Raw genomic sequence first — 17377 nt, 5'->3', positions numbered from 1 at the left:
CAGAAACAAATTTTTTTGAAGACAACTGTCCACCAACTAAGGCCTAGGAGAACAGGGGAATGGCTTCAGAATGATTTTCATAAGAAGTTCACAACCTAGATTCCTCTCAAGTGCAGCTGGTAGTGGAGTTCACAATCCTATGAAAATCTAATATCACCACTGATGTGATAGGAGGTGGAGCTCAGACAAGTGATAGGAAACAGCTGTAAATACAGATGAAGCTTAACTCACCCACTGGCTACTCAACTCTTGCTGTGCAACCAGTTTCTAACAGGCCATGGACAGCTACCAGTCTATCGCTCAGGGTTTGGGGACCCATGCTTTAGGAGGTAACTAGCTCATAAGGGTGGCATCCTCATGAACAGGATTAATGCCCATTAACACAGGTCCCTGGGAGCCACCATGTGAGGTTACAGTAAGAAGCTGGCCATCTATGAACCATGAAGCAGAACCTTATCAGACACAGATTCTGTTGGCACCGTAATCTTGTACTTCCCAGGATCCAGAACTGTGAGAAAAAATTTCTCTTTTTGTTTAAACTACCCAGTCTATGGTATTTTTGCTATTGTTGTCATATGTGAGTGCAAGCTCAGTTGTGTCCAATTCTTTGCCCCATGATATATAGTCCACCAGGTTCCAAGCAGGAATACTAGAGTGGGTTACAATTTCCTCCTCCAAGGGATCTTCCCTATTTTTAGTATAGTAGCTTTAAAAAACTAAGATATCTAGAATCCCTCCATCTTAATATTGGTTTCTAAATACCATTCATTTCAAAATAAGTAGGACTTGTTGAGAAAATGTATGGATTCCATGACTGCTGCAGGAGAGTTACAAAGGTGAACCATGAACCTCTTCTTGGGTCAGAAATTAAAGAAAGGCTCAGAAATGAATACAAACATGTTAAAAGAACATCTAAGTCTAAGAACTGTGAAGTGACATGTCATAACAGTCCTGACTTGTAAGGACATTAATGGCTTCACTTGAATTTAAACCAGCTCTAGGTAGGAAAAAAATCTTGTCTCCTCATTTGCTTTTTCAGTGGGGTAGCACATCCCATATTTTAGAACAAGTAGGGGTGCCTTGCTTAAATAAAAATAGCATTTAATGTATAATTGTGTGAAAGGTTTATGGGTAAAGCTGTATTTCTGTCACATTGTGGCAGTATCTTCTGCTTTAATATTAAACAGCTTGTTATTTAAATACTGGATCAAAATGGCTGGCTTCAAATTGTAGTCATTAATAAACTAACTTTATGTGAACCTGTGTAGGAGAAAAAAAAAAAAAAAAGAACATCTAATCCTTCAGAGGGTCATACAAGTGTCTTCTGAATACCATATTTCTCTGACATGGGTGATTTATTTGAATTCCTTTTCTCCTTGGGCCACACTCCATAACTTTTGCTACTGAGGTCTCTGAGTTAAGGCAAAAAGTCTAGTCTTATTCAAACACTTTCTGAGGTGGTGAGTTAACCCACAAGAAACCTGTGCCTCCCTGTCAAAGAAACAAACTAGAGAAAAGACTGACTTAAGCTGATCTAATATCCTTATTCTTTCTTCTGTACATCACAGGATGTTCAACCAAGAAAATAAAGCCAATTGTCTGTCATTGCTGTAATCAACCAAGTTTATCACCGATTGTTTTATCTTGCCATTTTAGTTTTTCTTTCCTGCAAGAGTGAGCTGATATTCTGGGTACTGAATCCAAGTGGCACATCTTAATAAACCCCAAAGGAGTAAGTAGACTATACTTATTTTTTGACAGCTTTATCTCTGTGTCTCTCATACCACACAGAAGCAAGCATGCAAGCACACATGCACACATCCCACTAACACACAAACTGCAATACAGTAATGTATATGCATTTTTTCATAGCTTTTACACTCAAAATTACGTCATAAACATTTCATATATAAGTTATCTTTCAAACCATCAACTTAAAAATTGCACAATATTCTAGTATTGGTTGAATTTTCTAGATAATAGACCAATCAAGAGTGTATTGATATATAATTGACTTACAGAGCATTGCCAGTATTTACTAAAATAAATTTCATTCCCATGATTATTACTTAGCATAAATATTTGATCACATGTTTTATTACATCCTTAGGATCATTTCTAAGATTTATAATTAGAGAGACAGTCATTAGTTTTTTAAAAGATCTAATTCCATCTATATAGTATTTCCAAATGCACTTCTAAACCATATGAAAGCAATACAAATCATTGTTAATTAAGGATTCATTAACTATTTAGATGTTTAAGATGTCATTATTAGAAATGAAACATTTGTTAATAGTGACAGATGCTTACTTTATAATTTTTTGATTTGGAGTATAGTTCTGGAGAAGAATATGATACAACTATATGGTAATAAGTGTTACCAGTTGCCATTTCATCTAAATAGCAAATGGTGAAAGAAAAAGCAGATTGAAAAATTGCAAGTAATTTATATCACATAAGGGAGACTCCTTATTAGCTTTTCTTAATTACCTAATTTCTTGTCATCTCAGTAAAAGCCTATTACAGCAGACCTTTATGTTTTACCTCTCTAGTTCCTTCACAGTATCTGATAGTGTTTTGCTCAGTGTGTAATATGTAACTGCTCAACTGAAATAATACAAAGTTCTTTTGTCTAAAGCCTATCAAAAGTTATGAGAATTTCATTTTTATAAGTATGACCAATATTTGCAAAGCAACTCCAAGATGAGTATCTTTCTTGTAAAATAAAATATAATTTAAAAAAAATCTTTTAAATCCTGTTCCATGTCATTTAATTTCAGATAACATTTTTACTTTTATTGCTAATTTTTAAACTTTAAATTGTGTACCAAAGAAATATAAAGTATCATATAATAACACTTATTAAGTGTAAAATTTTAAAAAGGATAAATTATTTTTAGTGAGAAAATTACTTTTCCCTTTGGGAAATAAAGAAGATACAGCATTGCCTAAGTTATCGAATGAAGATTCAAAATTATTTGCAAGGATCACATTAAAGTCATAGAGATGATATACTTAAATAAAATATATATCAGATTTTTGGCCGATAGAGATTATTTTAACAAAAGCTATATTAATTTAAAAATAAGAACATAGTAAAGACTGAATTACTGAATTTCTGTATGACTAAAAATCAGACTACGCTTTTGTCAATCAAGCAATGCTAGTGATTTAGTATGGCCACTACCAAGATTTTTATCAATATCTAAGCATCAACAAAAAGTAGCATGACATACACTCATAGTTGAAAGATTAAAATTAATTCATAAACTTTTTGTGATTTATTTATTTATTAGATGACTCAATATTAAAATGATGCGATCCTTTCCAAACTGATTAGAGTTGATGTAATCTAAAATTTTAGCCCAATAGGAGTAATTTTACTTTAACAGCATAACAAAATATTTGCTAAACATTAGCAAAGTGTTTCTGAACTCTTTGGGAATATTTACTTTTAAAAAAATATATCAAGGAAAGTACTTGAATTAGATTATATAATTTATTATTAAAAATAAGAAACTTGTCCCCCAAATTTCCAAATAACTTGAAAAGACATTTTATAAGAAGATTTCCAACTGTCCTATGAAAAAGTGCTCAACTTTAATAATAATTAGAAAAATAAAAATTTAAACCCCAAACATATACCACTAAACACTGAGCACATGACCAACATTAAAAAGTGATATTAACTCCTAGGTTTGTTCTTAAAAAATGTATGCACGTTTACAGCAATAATAATAATAATGAAAAACTTAAAAAGAGTGAGGACATTACTTATCAATAACACAACAAATGAATAAATTGTGTGATGTTTATACAAGAAACACTATCTAGCAATAAAAACAAATGAACTACAGCTATGTAAACTATATAGGTCCATCTTACAGCTCATAAGAAAATAAAATAACATAGATATGAAAATTATACTTCCTCTCTTTCCATTTATATTTCTGTATGTGTCCTGGTGTGATAAGTCACTTCAGTCAGTCATGTCCAACTCTGGACATGAAATATTAAATGCCAGTTATTCTTATTTTAAACTTCAGACAATAATGCTGTCTATCTTATATTACTGTGAGTCTTGAGTTAATGGACATGAAGTGATGAACACAGTGAACATGACTTAATATTTCATATTCAGTTTTTACAACTAGGTATTCGAGATGGCTTACACCTTAGTAGAGTGACTTCAAATAACTCATACCTAATACAAGTTAACAAAATAAAAATACGTTCTTAGCAAAATTGTCAATATTGATTTTCTATACCTTAATAGAAGTAAAAAAAAAAAAATACACATTTGGCCAAATGGAGGCTGGGCATTGCTATTCTTTTTGAACTCCTGTATCTATATTTATATTCTGTTTTACTCTAGAATTTTTGTTTATAAATCAAGCACCATTTGGTTCATAACCAAATTTTCCTTTGCAAATTTATTGCTGCTCAAAATAACCAAAAGTCAAGAACCTACCCTTAAAATTTATTTTATTTTATTTTTTTTATTTTTTAGAATCTGTTATTAGTTTACCTCTTCCTCTTTATCTTTCTCAACTGTGCAACCTAGGACAAGATCATTACATGGTTTTAAACCTAAAATTACTTTAAAAATATCAAAAGGGACACTGGCCATAAGAAAAAATAGGCATCATTTCATAGTTAAACATTATTACTCTACTTAAATACTTATCAAACAAAGAAAAGTAAGACAAGAGGTAGACTGAATCTGACTAATTGACAGAAATGACCATTACAGTTTATATATGGCATTTGTGTGCACATAGAGAGAACTCATTGCATTGTCTCCAAAACCTTAGCTTTGGAAACAGTTTCATGGATGAGTCTTATTTTCACTCAGTCCTCAGTAGTAATACTGGGCAAGCCCATTGCATTTTTTTTTAATTAATTTTATTTCCAAACTTTACATAATTGTATTAGTTTTGCCAAATATCGAAATGAATCCACCACAGGTATACATGTGCTCCCCATCCTGAACCCTCCTCCCTCCTCCCTCCCCATACCATCCCTCTGGGTCGTCCCAGTGCACTAGCCCCAAGCATCCAGTATCGTGCATCGAACCTGGACTGGTAACTCGTTTCTTACATGATATTTTACATGTTTCAATGTCATTCTCCCAAATCTTCCCACCCTCTCCCTCTCCCACAGAGTCCATAAGACTGTTCTATACATCAGTGTCTCTTTTGCTGTCTCGTACACTGGGTTATTGTTACCATCTTTCTAAATTCCATATATATGCATTAGTATACTGTATTTATGTTTTTCCTTCCGGCTTACTTCACTCTGTATAATATGCTCCATTTTCATCCACCTCATTAAAACTGATTCAAATGTATTCTTTTTAATGGCTGAGTAATACTCCATTGTGTGTATGTACCACCTCTTTCTTATCCATTCATCTGCTGATGGACATCTAGGTTGCTTCCATGTCCTGGCTATTATAAACAGTGCTGTGATGAACATTGGGGTACACGTGTCTCTTTCCCTTCTGGTTTCCTCAGTGTGTATGCCCAGCAGTGGGATTGCTGGATCATAAGGCAGTTCTATTTCCAGTTTTTTAAGGAATCTCCACACTGTTCTCCATAGTGGCTGTACTAGTTTGCATTCCCACCAACAGTGTAAGAGGGTTCCCTTTTCTCCACACCCATTGCATTGCATTGCATTTTGAACCTGTCTTTTCACTTGGAAAATAAAGATAAAAGCACCTGTGAGGCTAACAGGATTGTTACAAAATAAGATAAAGCATATGAAAACAGTTCTCGGCAGTAAAGCATAACATACATGTGTTATTTTTATTCAATATCAGCTCCCTAGTGTTTTATGAACTTAATCAGAATGTAGCTTTGTTTATTCTTTTATGTAGTTTATAAGACGAAATTTATAAGAAGCTTTTGTGACTAAAAAAAAAATATTGAATAATAGCTACTCCCAGAGGCAAGTGATATGTACAAGTGAATTAGGAGGGGTTCTAAGACGCTGTCTTGCTATAAAAACACTTTTAAAGAAATTCGAAGCCTCAATGAGTCCCCAGACTGGTTGCACAGGTCAATTACTCCTGTAGTGGAGAGAGTATGCCTAGGGGAAATTCACTGTTTATAATCACTAACTGAAGTAAAAAAGAACAACTATGAGAGTCCTCCAAAAGACAGTTGAACAGAAGGAAGTGCAGTGCAGTATCTCAAAAAGCTCTCTGTTTAGAGGCCAAAATTGAGACTTAGGGTACTACTGTCATCTCTCTTAACAGAGGGAGTCTCTGGCCTTTAAGATTTGGGCAAATATATTTTAGAGTCTCCCTCCCAATACTTTAGATCTTTGGTAACTTCTCTCCTCAAGTCCCTCTCTCTGCTCTAGAAAAAAAGAGGCAATGACTCTCCTTGGCCACATATTCATCTTTCCCTACTTTAGTCAAAGAAAAAGGAGGGGGGCCTTCTTACATCTATTTTTTATTAGTTTGTAACTTTCTTGAAGAGTTTTAAGGGGCAGGAGCAATATCACAATTTACCAAGTTCAAGCCTTTGACTACAATTAAAGTAGTCTCAATTTCCTTTTTCCTTTGGACTTGGTACGAGTTAGTAACACTCCTTCCTCTGCCAGTCTCTTATATCTATGGCAGGTGAATCCACATACAGCTCAGCTTCTAACTCAAGCAGGCTTAAATGGGAATTTTCTCATCAAAGTGGATAAGATCATCTTTCCCTAAGAGAAATTCCTTACATATTGCTAGGAGAATAATATTTTCTCCTGGTCATTGTTTTATTTTCACTAGCTGAGACATTTAAGTTTATTAAGTAGAAACTGAATGCATAATGTTTTCTAAATGAAAACATCTATCTATCTAATCAGAATAAAGTGGAGACTGAAGTCAATAATATAATCCTGGTCCTCCCTTTAAATAACCTTAACGTCTAATCTCTTTATACTACCCTAATTAGGTACTACTTGTTTAACTTCCAGGATATTTAGAGTGACCAACATCTTATTCACCAAATAGGACCAGGGATTCTACATGACTCATTTAATCCTAACAATTATATATTTCTCATTTATTAATGAAGAACTAGTTTAGTGATCTTCAAAGGAGCCTATCATTAATAGATGCAAGAACATGTATTACATTCTCAGCTTATCTGACTTTAAGATTAATGTCCACTGCAAACCATAATGTTATTTTGGAGAAATTGAGAACCTCTTAAGGCATTTCCAAATAATATTAAATTTAAAAACTTTAGAGGGAAATCTTGCCATATATAGCTACCTGTATCTACCTGAAAGACATTATGCTAAGTGAAATGTCAGTTACAGTAAAGCAAATATTGCATGATTATATTTTTATAAGCTATCTAAAATAGTCAATTCAAAGAAGCACAGTTTGGAATGGTGGCCATCAGGGGCTGTGGACAATGACATGGGGAGATGTTCAAAGTGCATAAATTTCATTTATTCAAGATGAATAAGTTCTAGAGATCTGCTGTGCAATATTGTGTCTACAGTTAACAATCCTGTGCATGTGTGCAGGCTAAGTCTTTTCAGTCCTGTCTGACTCTTTGCAACTCCCTGGACTGTAGCCTGCCAGGCTCCTCTGTCCATGGGATTCTTCAAGCAAGAATATTGGAGTAGGTTTCCATGTGATCTTCCAGGAGATCTTCCTGACCCAGGGATTGAACCTGTGTCTTTCACATCTCCTGCATTGGCATGCAGGTTTTTTTACCACTAATGCCACTTGGGAAGCCCTAACAATACTGATTGTATGATTAAAAGTTTGTTAAGAGCATAGAGATCATGGCAATGTCAAAGAATGCTCAAACTGCTGCAGAATTGCACTCATCTCACACACTAGTGAAGTAATGCTCAAAATTATCCAAGCCAGGCTTCAACAGTACATGAACTTTGAAATTCCAGATGTTCAAGCTAATTTTAGAAAAGGCAGGAGAACCAGAGATCAAATTGCCAACATGCATTGGACCATTGAAAAAGCAAGAGAGTTCAAGATAAACATCTACTTCTGCTTTATTGACTGTGCCAAAGCCTTTGACTGTGTGAACCACAAGAAATTCTGCAAAATTCTTAAAAAGTTGGGAATACCAGACCAGCTGACCTGCATCTTGAAAAATCTGCATGCAGTTCAGGAAGAAAGAGTTAGAACTGGACATGGAACAACAGACTGGTTCCAAATCAGGAAAGGAGTACGTCAAGGCTGTATATTGTCACCCTGCTTATTTAAGTTATATGCAGAGTACATCATGATAAATGCCAGGCTGGATAAAACACAAGTAGGAAATCAAGATTGCCAGGAGAAATATCAATAACCTCAGATATGCAGATGACACCACCCTTATGGTAGAAAGTGAAGAAGACCTAAAGAGTCTTTTAATGAAAGTGAAAAAGGAGAGTGAAAAAGTTGGCTTAAAGCTCAACATTCAGAAGATCAAAACATGGCATCTGGTCCCATCACTTCATGGGAAATAGATGGGGAAATAGTGACAGACTTTAATTTGTGGGGCTCCAAAATCACTGCAGATTGTAACTGCAGCCATGAAATTAAAAGCTGCTTGCTCCTTGGAAGAAAAGTTATGACTAACCTCGACAGTATATTGAAAAGCAGAGATGTTACTTTGCCAACAAATGTCCGTCTAGTCAAAGATATGGTTTTTTCCAGTAGTCATGCATGGATGTGAGAGTTGGACTATAAAGAAAGCTGAGTGCTGAAGAATTGATGATTTTGAACCGTGGTGTTGGAGAAGACTCTTGAGAGTCCCTTGGACTGCAAGGAGAGCCAACAAGTCCATCTTAAAGGAAATCAGTCCTGAATATTCATTGGAAGGAATGATGCTGAAGCTGAAACTCCAATACTTTGGCCACCTGATGCGAAGAACTTACTCATCGGAAAAGACTCTGCTGCTGGGGAAGATTGAAGGTGGGAGAAGGGGACGACAGAGGATGAGATGATTGGATGGCATCACTGACTCAATGGACATGAGTTTGAATAAACTTCGGGAGTTAGTGATGAACAGGGAAGCCTGGCATGCTGTAGTCAATGGGGTTGGAAAGAGTTGGACACTACTGAGCGACTGAACTGAAGTGAACTAGAGATCATGTTAAGTGGTCTATCAGAATAAAATAAGCACTTTTTAAATTATTTGATTTTTGTACCATACATGAAAGTGAATAAAATCAATAGCTTAATAAATAATTTTATTCTATAAATTACTGTGTTCAAGCATAGAATAGACTTATTATTAGGATTTAATAATTTGTTTCTCTTTGCTAACATATATTAAATTATGTTAAAGGACATTAAAAGTATTCCCATTTCATCAAATTTATTTTGTAAGTAGCTAAATGTTTTCATACTTAATCTTATACTATGCTAATATTAATCAAAAGAAGAGCATATGAGGGAAGCCTTAATTTGAAGTGATGATTCACTTTTTCTATAGAATAATCAAGAAAATCCTATTATAACTGTGCAGTTCTTGTCACCAGTAAAAAGCATTCCACATATCCATCACCACTGAAACTCATCCCTATTCAGCTCTATGCATTCCCTAAAGGGACCCAATTTTCCTCCTTTCCCTACCTTCAAATCTTTGATCCCTTTGCATCACCTTCCACTATCAGTATCTCCATCCCTATCCCACTTCAAACTCTGCCATCTTATTTTGTTGAAGATATGACAGCCAATGCAGTGCTCAAAGTGGAAGCTTTCGTTGTTTTTCTTTCAATACTCCATGTACTGTAAGGCCTGAAGACAGTACCTGCTCAGTCACTTAACTTGTTTGACTCTCTGCAACCTTATGGACAGTAGTCTTCCTGGATCCTGTGTCCATGAGATTTTCCTGGCAAGAATACTGGAATGGGTTGTCATTTCCTCCTCCAGGGGATCTTGCTCACTCAGGGATCAAACTCGAGTCTCCTGCATTGCAGGTGGATTTTTTTTTTTTTTTTTTTTTACCATTGAGCAACCTGGGAAGCCCAAAGTGATATCAGTTCAGTTCAGGGCAATTGCTCAGTCGTCTCCGACTCTTTGTGACTCCATGAGTTGCAGCACGCCAGGACTCCCTGTCCATCACCAACTCCCAGAGTTCACCCAAACTCATGTGCATCGAGTTGGTGATGCCATCCAGCCAGCTCATCCTCTGTCGTCTCCTCCTCCTCCTGCCCCCAATCCTTCCCAGCATCAGAGTTCCCTCCCAGCATCAGCATCACTTTGGCCACCTCACTTCGCATGAGGTGGCCAAAGTACTGGAGTTTCAGCCTCAGCATCAGTCCTTCCAATGAACACCCAGGACTGGTCTCCTTTAGGATGGACTGGTTGGATCTCCTTGAAGTCCAAGAGACTCCCAAGAGTCTTCTCCAACACCACAGTTCAAAAGCATCAATTTTTCGGTGCTCAGCTTTCTTCTCAGTCCAAATCTCACATCCATACATGACCACTGGAAAAACCATAGCCTTGACTAGATGGACCTTGGTTGGCTAAGTAATATCTCTGCTCTTTAATACGCTATCTAGGTTGATCATAACTTTCCTCCAAAGGAGTAAGCGTTTTTAATTTCATGGCTGCAATCACCATCTGCAGTGATTTTGGAGCCCCCCAAAGTAAAGTCTGACACTGTTTCCACTGTTTCCCCATCTATTTCCCATGAAGTGATGGGACCAGATGCCATGGTCTTAGTGTTCTGAATGTTGAACTTTAAGCCAACTTTTACACTCTCCTCTTTCAATTTCATCAAGAGGCTTTTGAGTTCCTCTTCACTGTCTGCCACAAGGGTGGTATCATCTGCATATCTGAGGTTATTGATATTTCTCCCAGCCATGTTGATTCCAACTTGTGCTTCTTTCAACCCAGCATATCTCATGATGTACTCTGCATAGAAGTTAAATAAGCAGGGTGACAATATACTGCCTTGACGTACTCCTTTTCCTATCTGGAACCAGTCCATTGTTCCATGTCCAGTTCTAACTGTTGCTTCCTGACCTGCATATAGGTTTCTCAAATGGCAGGTCAGGTGGTCTTGTATTCCCATCTCTTTCAGAATTTTCCACAGTTTATTGTGATCCATACAGTCAAAGGCTTTAGCATAGTCAATAAAGCAGAAATAGATGTTTTTCTTTAACTCTCTTGCTTTTTTTAAATTTACATTTATTTATTTTAATTGGAGGCTAATTACTTTGTTTTTTTGATGATCCAGCGGATGTTGGCAATTTGATCTCTGGTTTCCCTGCTTTTTCTAAAACCAGCTTGAACATCTGGAAGTTCACGATTCATGTATTGCTGAAGCCTGGCTTGGAGAATTTTGAGCATTACTTTACTAGCATGTGAGATGAGTGCAAATGTGCGGTAGTTTGACCATTCTTTCACATTGCCTTTCTTTGGGATTTCCTTGTTGACCATCTGGTCCATGTGTAGACTCTTCTTTTGTGTTGTTGGAAGAGGGTGTTTGCTATGGCCAGTGTGTTCTCTTGGCAAAACTCTATTAGCCTTTGTCAGGCTTCATTCCATATTCCAAGGCCAAATTTGCCTGTTACCCCAGGTGTTTCTTGACTTCCTACTTTTGCATTCCGGTCCCCTATGATGAAAAGGACATCTATTTTGGGTGTTAGTTCTGAAAGGTTTTGTAGATCTTCATAGAACCATTCAACTTCAGCTTCTTCAGTGTTACTGGCTAGGGCATAGGCTTGGATCACCGTGATATTGAATGGTTTGCCTTGGAAACGAACAGAGATCATTCTGTCTTTTTTGAGATTGCATCCAAGCATTGCATTTCAGATCTTTTGTTGACCATGATGGCTACTCCATTTCTTCTAAGGAATTCCTGCCCACAGTAGTAGATATAATGGTCATCTGAGTTAAATTCACCCAACTAGTCTATTTTCATTCGCTGATTTCTAGAATGTCAATGTTCACTCTTACCATCTCCTATTTGACAACTTCCATTTTGCCTTGATTCATGGACCTAACATTCCAGGTTCCTATGCAATATTGCTCTTTATAGTATCTGACCTTGCTTCTATCACCAGTCACATCCACAACTGGATATTGTTTTTACTTTTGCTCCATCCCTTCATTCTTTCTGGAGTTATTTCTCCACTGATATCTTGTAGCATATTGGGCACCTACCAACCTGGGGAGTTCCTTTGTATTTCATTTTACCCACCAGACCATTTGTTATGTATCAAAAACCAAAGCTTCATTCAAGTCGTGCTATTAGACTTTACTATCTCCTAGTTCTCTTTGACGCTGATGTCTATTAACATTTCTTATTCCTCTTCATGCTTGAATTCTCATTCTTTCACCTAGTTTACCATCTTGTCTCATACTAATATTTTTCGAATTATTCTTGACAAGGTCTAAATTTACAGTGATAATCTGTCCAGTTCCCTGGACTCCTAGGTTTTCGGAATCTGCACTTCCACTAATCTATTTCTTAATTCCACTTTAGTTACCTCACATGTCCTAGACATTGTCCTTCTTGCTAACCACATCATATCTGAAATCCCAACTTCACACATGTAAGTCTTTTAACCAAATATACTGTTTCTGCTCCTTTACACCAGTACAATCAAAGCAAAAAATATCTGTTCTATCAACAATTATGGCTGTTCCATTTTTCAACTATTTATGTCATTTTTTTTTCCTCCTTTCTAGCTTAGATTTCATCCAGTTTATAAACTATTGTTGTACCTCACTCCCTATGCTATCACCTTGCCTGGAAAATTTTAGATCCCAATATACACAAACTTTACCTTCTCTTCATCTTCACATCAACAGCTGGATTTGACTGGTGAAAATCATAGAACCCTGTTGACTGGGCTACATTTGAATTGTGCCATAAAACTCAAATGGGAACTCAAAACCACCTAGCAAAAAGTGACAATTTCCCTGAGGAATTCACTCTTCTATTTCCCAAGAAGGAAATGTCACATCTACTCCTGATAAATGAGTCTCTAGCATTGTCTTCCCATTCTCATTTTGACTGATGGAACTCCTTTTAATTAATTGGAACAATAAAGAAATCTACTTATCTGTAACTATGCATTTAATCTCTCACTTATACTTTTGGAAGGAATGAGTTTGCCTGTCATACACTAAATAATCTGCAAGCCATTTTTTTTCCCATAGGTTTTTTTTAAAAAGTATTTATGTCTGTGTACATGGAGTTGGTTTATTGATTTTAGCTGATACACGCTTTTGCTGAATAAAGAAGCATTTATTTTTCATCCTTCTGTTGATAGATGGCTGCATTATTTGTACATTGTCTCATAATGCTAAGAGTACTGCAGTGAACATTCATGAATATGTCCCCTTGTCCCCCTGTGGAAAAGATTTTCACAATGTAGATTTCTAAAAGCATAATGACTGGATTTCAAAGAGTGCACATTCTCAAAACTTTAATTAAATAGAATCGAATTGCTTCCCAAAGTGATTTTAACAATTTACACTCCTAATAGCAATTTAAATGTTATATTCAACACTGGTTTAAAAAAAAAGTTATTAAACTTTAAATCTTGCAGGCTTGACAAGTGTTAAAATCTATATCTAGTTCTAATTTGAATTTTTCTGATTATCAGTGATGTTGAGTATTCTTTCTTATTTTTATCAGTCATTCAGATTTTCTCTTCCATAAATCATGTGTAATATCTTTTGCCATTTTTTTTCTGCTAGAAATTTTAATGTTACACAATATGTGTATAAAATACAAATGCAAGCAAAAATGAAACTATAGTTCCATCTCTTTTCAAATTTTATAGAAATTAAATTCTCCAGTATGTATTAATTTTGTTTCTGTCTTCTTCCACTTGGCATAATAATTACAAATTCATCTAAGTTATTATTAAAAATATAATTCATAATTTCTATTGCTCAAAGTATCCCTTTGTATAAATGAATCACTATTTGTCCATTTTATTCTTGATTTGAGTTGCTCCAACTTAATTTATCATGATACCATGAACATACCAGTACATACATTTTAGTGCAAATAAGCATGCTTCTGAAAAAAAAAAAGTATTTAAGTTAATCTGCTGAATTGAAGAATACATGAATTATCAACTATACAAAATAATAAATATTTTTGGCTTTCAAAATCAATGTGCAACCCTCTGGACTTGTTTATATTTCTACTCCTAATGTAATTTCTGATTGCTCCAAATTCTTCTCAACTTTGTATGTTCAGACTATGTATTTTAAAATCTTAGTCTTTTGGATATGCAATGTGTATATAATTGTGGTTTTACTTTGGAATTCATCAAATACTAACTAGATTTGTTCCCTGTTTTTGATATTTGACCATCTATATGTACTCATTTTTGAAGAATTTATAAGGATTCCTTTTAGGAAATTTCCATTCCATCGTCCATGTCTTCACTTTTCCTTCCTTTTTGTTTGCTATGAATTTTTCTATCAGATTATCTATTTTTCTTTCTAAAATATATAAATTGTAAAAATAATACTAATATAATCCCTTCAACTATTAAATATGTGGCAAATCTCTTCTCCTACCATATGGCTTGCATCTCAGTTTTTAAATTTTGTGTCTTCATTATATGCCCTTAATGTAGTCGTTTACAAACGTATTCATTTATACATAGATTTTTTTAATGTGCCATTTAAGAAATCTATTGCTACTCAGATATTATGAAGGCTCTCTTTCATAATATCTTCTAATGACATCATTTTCTCTTTAGTATTAGTAACATGAGGCCTGTAGAATTGCTCTGTGTGTTGTGTGCCTCTGTGTGTGTATGTGTGAGGGTTTGTATTTATGCCCTGATGTGGTGGTCCTTCTTTTTACAACAGTTCTGTAGCTTTATCTGGGTCATATATCAAATATGTATGTATGCGTTATTCTGGATTCTTTAGTTTGCTTCCTTCTTCTTGCCTTTGAATATTTGTCTTGTTCAGGGACTGGCAAACTTTATCTTAAAAGGTCAGATGGGAACTATTTCAGAGTGTGGGTTATAAACTGTCACTAGCTGGTGTTACACAGAAGCAACCATAAACAATACATATATGATTTCCAATAAAATTATTTTTAAAAAGTGGTGGTTCATGTGTGAAGCAAATGATGCCAAATCTCTGTCTGGCCTAATCTTGATAAAGTCCTACTTAATAACTATAGAATGTGATAAATGTTATCATTCAGTAGAACACTTTTACCATTTTTTTCTTCTTTAGATTATCTGAGTTAGACTCAAAACTTTGTATTTTTTCATAAATTTTAAAATGACTGTGTTAAATTTCTTCAATCACCCTCCCAAAAACATGACATTTATCATAGGGTATGAAATATGATCTGTATTTCTATTTGATATAAATTGACATTTTGAGCTTTCCAAGTCATGGTATTGATAAATATGTCCACTTGTTAGAGTTTTCAGCAATATCTTTCAATAGAATTGCATAGTTTTCTTCATAGATGTTTTATATATATTTCCTCAGATTTGTTCAGAGGCATTAGATATTTTGATAGTTTAAATAGTCTTATTTTTAATTTCTAAATTTTACTGGCAAGTGTTACTGACTGTTACTATAGCAACCTCATTGTTGATTGTTAGTAGAAATCTAAATGCTATTTGCTATTTTTATTTTATTTGATGGTTGTATGTTGGAAATACTGTGAGAGAAAAGCTAAAGCTTCCTAATTTGTAAAGTTAAAAGAAAAACAGCTTTAGTCTGACATTTTTTTTGTCTGTTTAAATGTAGTCTAAGGACAATCCTCTTCAGAATTACTCCAGGGCTTACTGAAATGCTGTTTGCACCATCGCATCCTTGAACTGACGATTTAGAATACCCTGTTACAAGAATCACCACCTAATTAACAAAAACTAAACATGAATACATTTATGATAGACAATCTATAAGCAACAAAGAATATTTCTTGAGTTTATCAACCTGAAATATTTAATTACATTTTATTAGATGGATTTAACAAAATACAATAATCATATGCATGTTTGTTTTAATTTACCAATCCCAAGAAAATGTGCAATGTTTGGGCAAAATGTGAAAAATGTGCACATTCCATCACAACTTCTTGAAAAAATAAAGTATTCTTCTTCTAGTCATCCTGCTTCAGATCTTTTAATTAGAATTTGAAAGGACCTAGCTTTTCAGTAATTTTGCAAATTGGTTTAATCCTGGGAATTCAAATAGTGTTGTTCATAAACAACAGATCAGATCAGACTTCCCTGGGCTCTACTGCTCTCCTTGCTTCCTTATTGTAAGAAAAATACATTTCAGACAATCCTTCTACCTCTGTTTTTTAAGATGGCAATAGGTTTAGATGCTCAGCTAGAAACCAACAATGAAACTATGCCCTGTGACTTCTTCCCTTGCGACTTCTTTTGTTTAGAAGTACATAAAGAGAAAATAGACATTTTCTTTTATAGCTTTACTCAGATTTCCTACTGATGTTTAGGCTTACTTACCCCCATTTTAATGATGAGTTATTGAGCAAATTACATTTTACCTGTAACATTTGGATAACTTAGATAGCTGTCTATGACTGCGGCATTCCAGTGATATGACTTTTCTCAGAAAAGTGTGTTTTATTTATATTAACATAATGACTTGAGTGATTCAGTTCAGTTCAAATCAGTCACTCAGTCGTGTCTGACTCTTTGAGATCCCATGGACTGTGGCACGCCAGCCTCCCTATCCATCACCAACTCCCAAGCTTGCTCAAACTAATGTCCATTGAGTCGATGAGCCATCCAACCATCTCATCCTCTGTCGTCCCCTTCTCTTCCAACCTTCAATATTTGCCAGCATCAGAGTCTTTTCCAATGAGTCAGTTCTTCACATCAGGTGGTCAAAGTACTGGAGCTTCAGCCTCAGCATCACTCCTTCCAATGAATATTCAAGACTGATTTCCTTTAAGATGGACTGGTTGGATCTCCTTGCAGTCCAAGGGACTCTCAAGAGTCTTCTCCAAACCACAGTTCAAAAGCATCAGTTCTTCGTAACTCAACTTTCTTTAAGGTCCAACTCTCATATCCATACATGACTATAGCTTTGACTAGATGGACCTTTGTCAGCAAAGTAATGTCTCTGCTTTTTAATATGCAGTCTAGATTTGTCATAGCTTTTCTCCCAAAGAGCAAGCAGCTTTTAATTTCATCAGTAGCCTAGTCCAAATTTAAAACAGGGAACTGTTATTGATTTATCTATAATCTATTTTTCTCAGTTTCCTGCTATCAATGCAATATAGAAGGATATCAGTGTTTTGTTTTTTTTTTTTTCCCCCCAGGGAAGGCCAGCTAGCTGTTTCTCCAAAATTTTATGTAGACAGCTCCAATGGCCACTGAAAATTCTAATACAGAGTAGAGGCTCAGTAGAAATGTAAGTTATTAAGAAACA

The sequence above is a fragment of the Bos grunniens genome, chromosome 15, assembly GCF_055505025.1.
Source record: "Bos grunniens cultivar Pamir isolate PY7600 chromosome 15, Bosgru_T2T1.0, whole genome shotgun sequence".
Lineage (NCBI taxonomy): Eukaryota > Metazoa > Chordata > Mammalia > Artiodactyla > Bovidae > Bos > Bos grunniens.
This window is presented reverse-complemented; position numbering follows the sequence as displayed.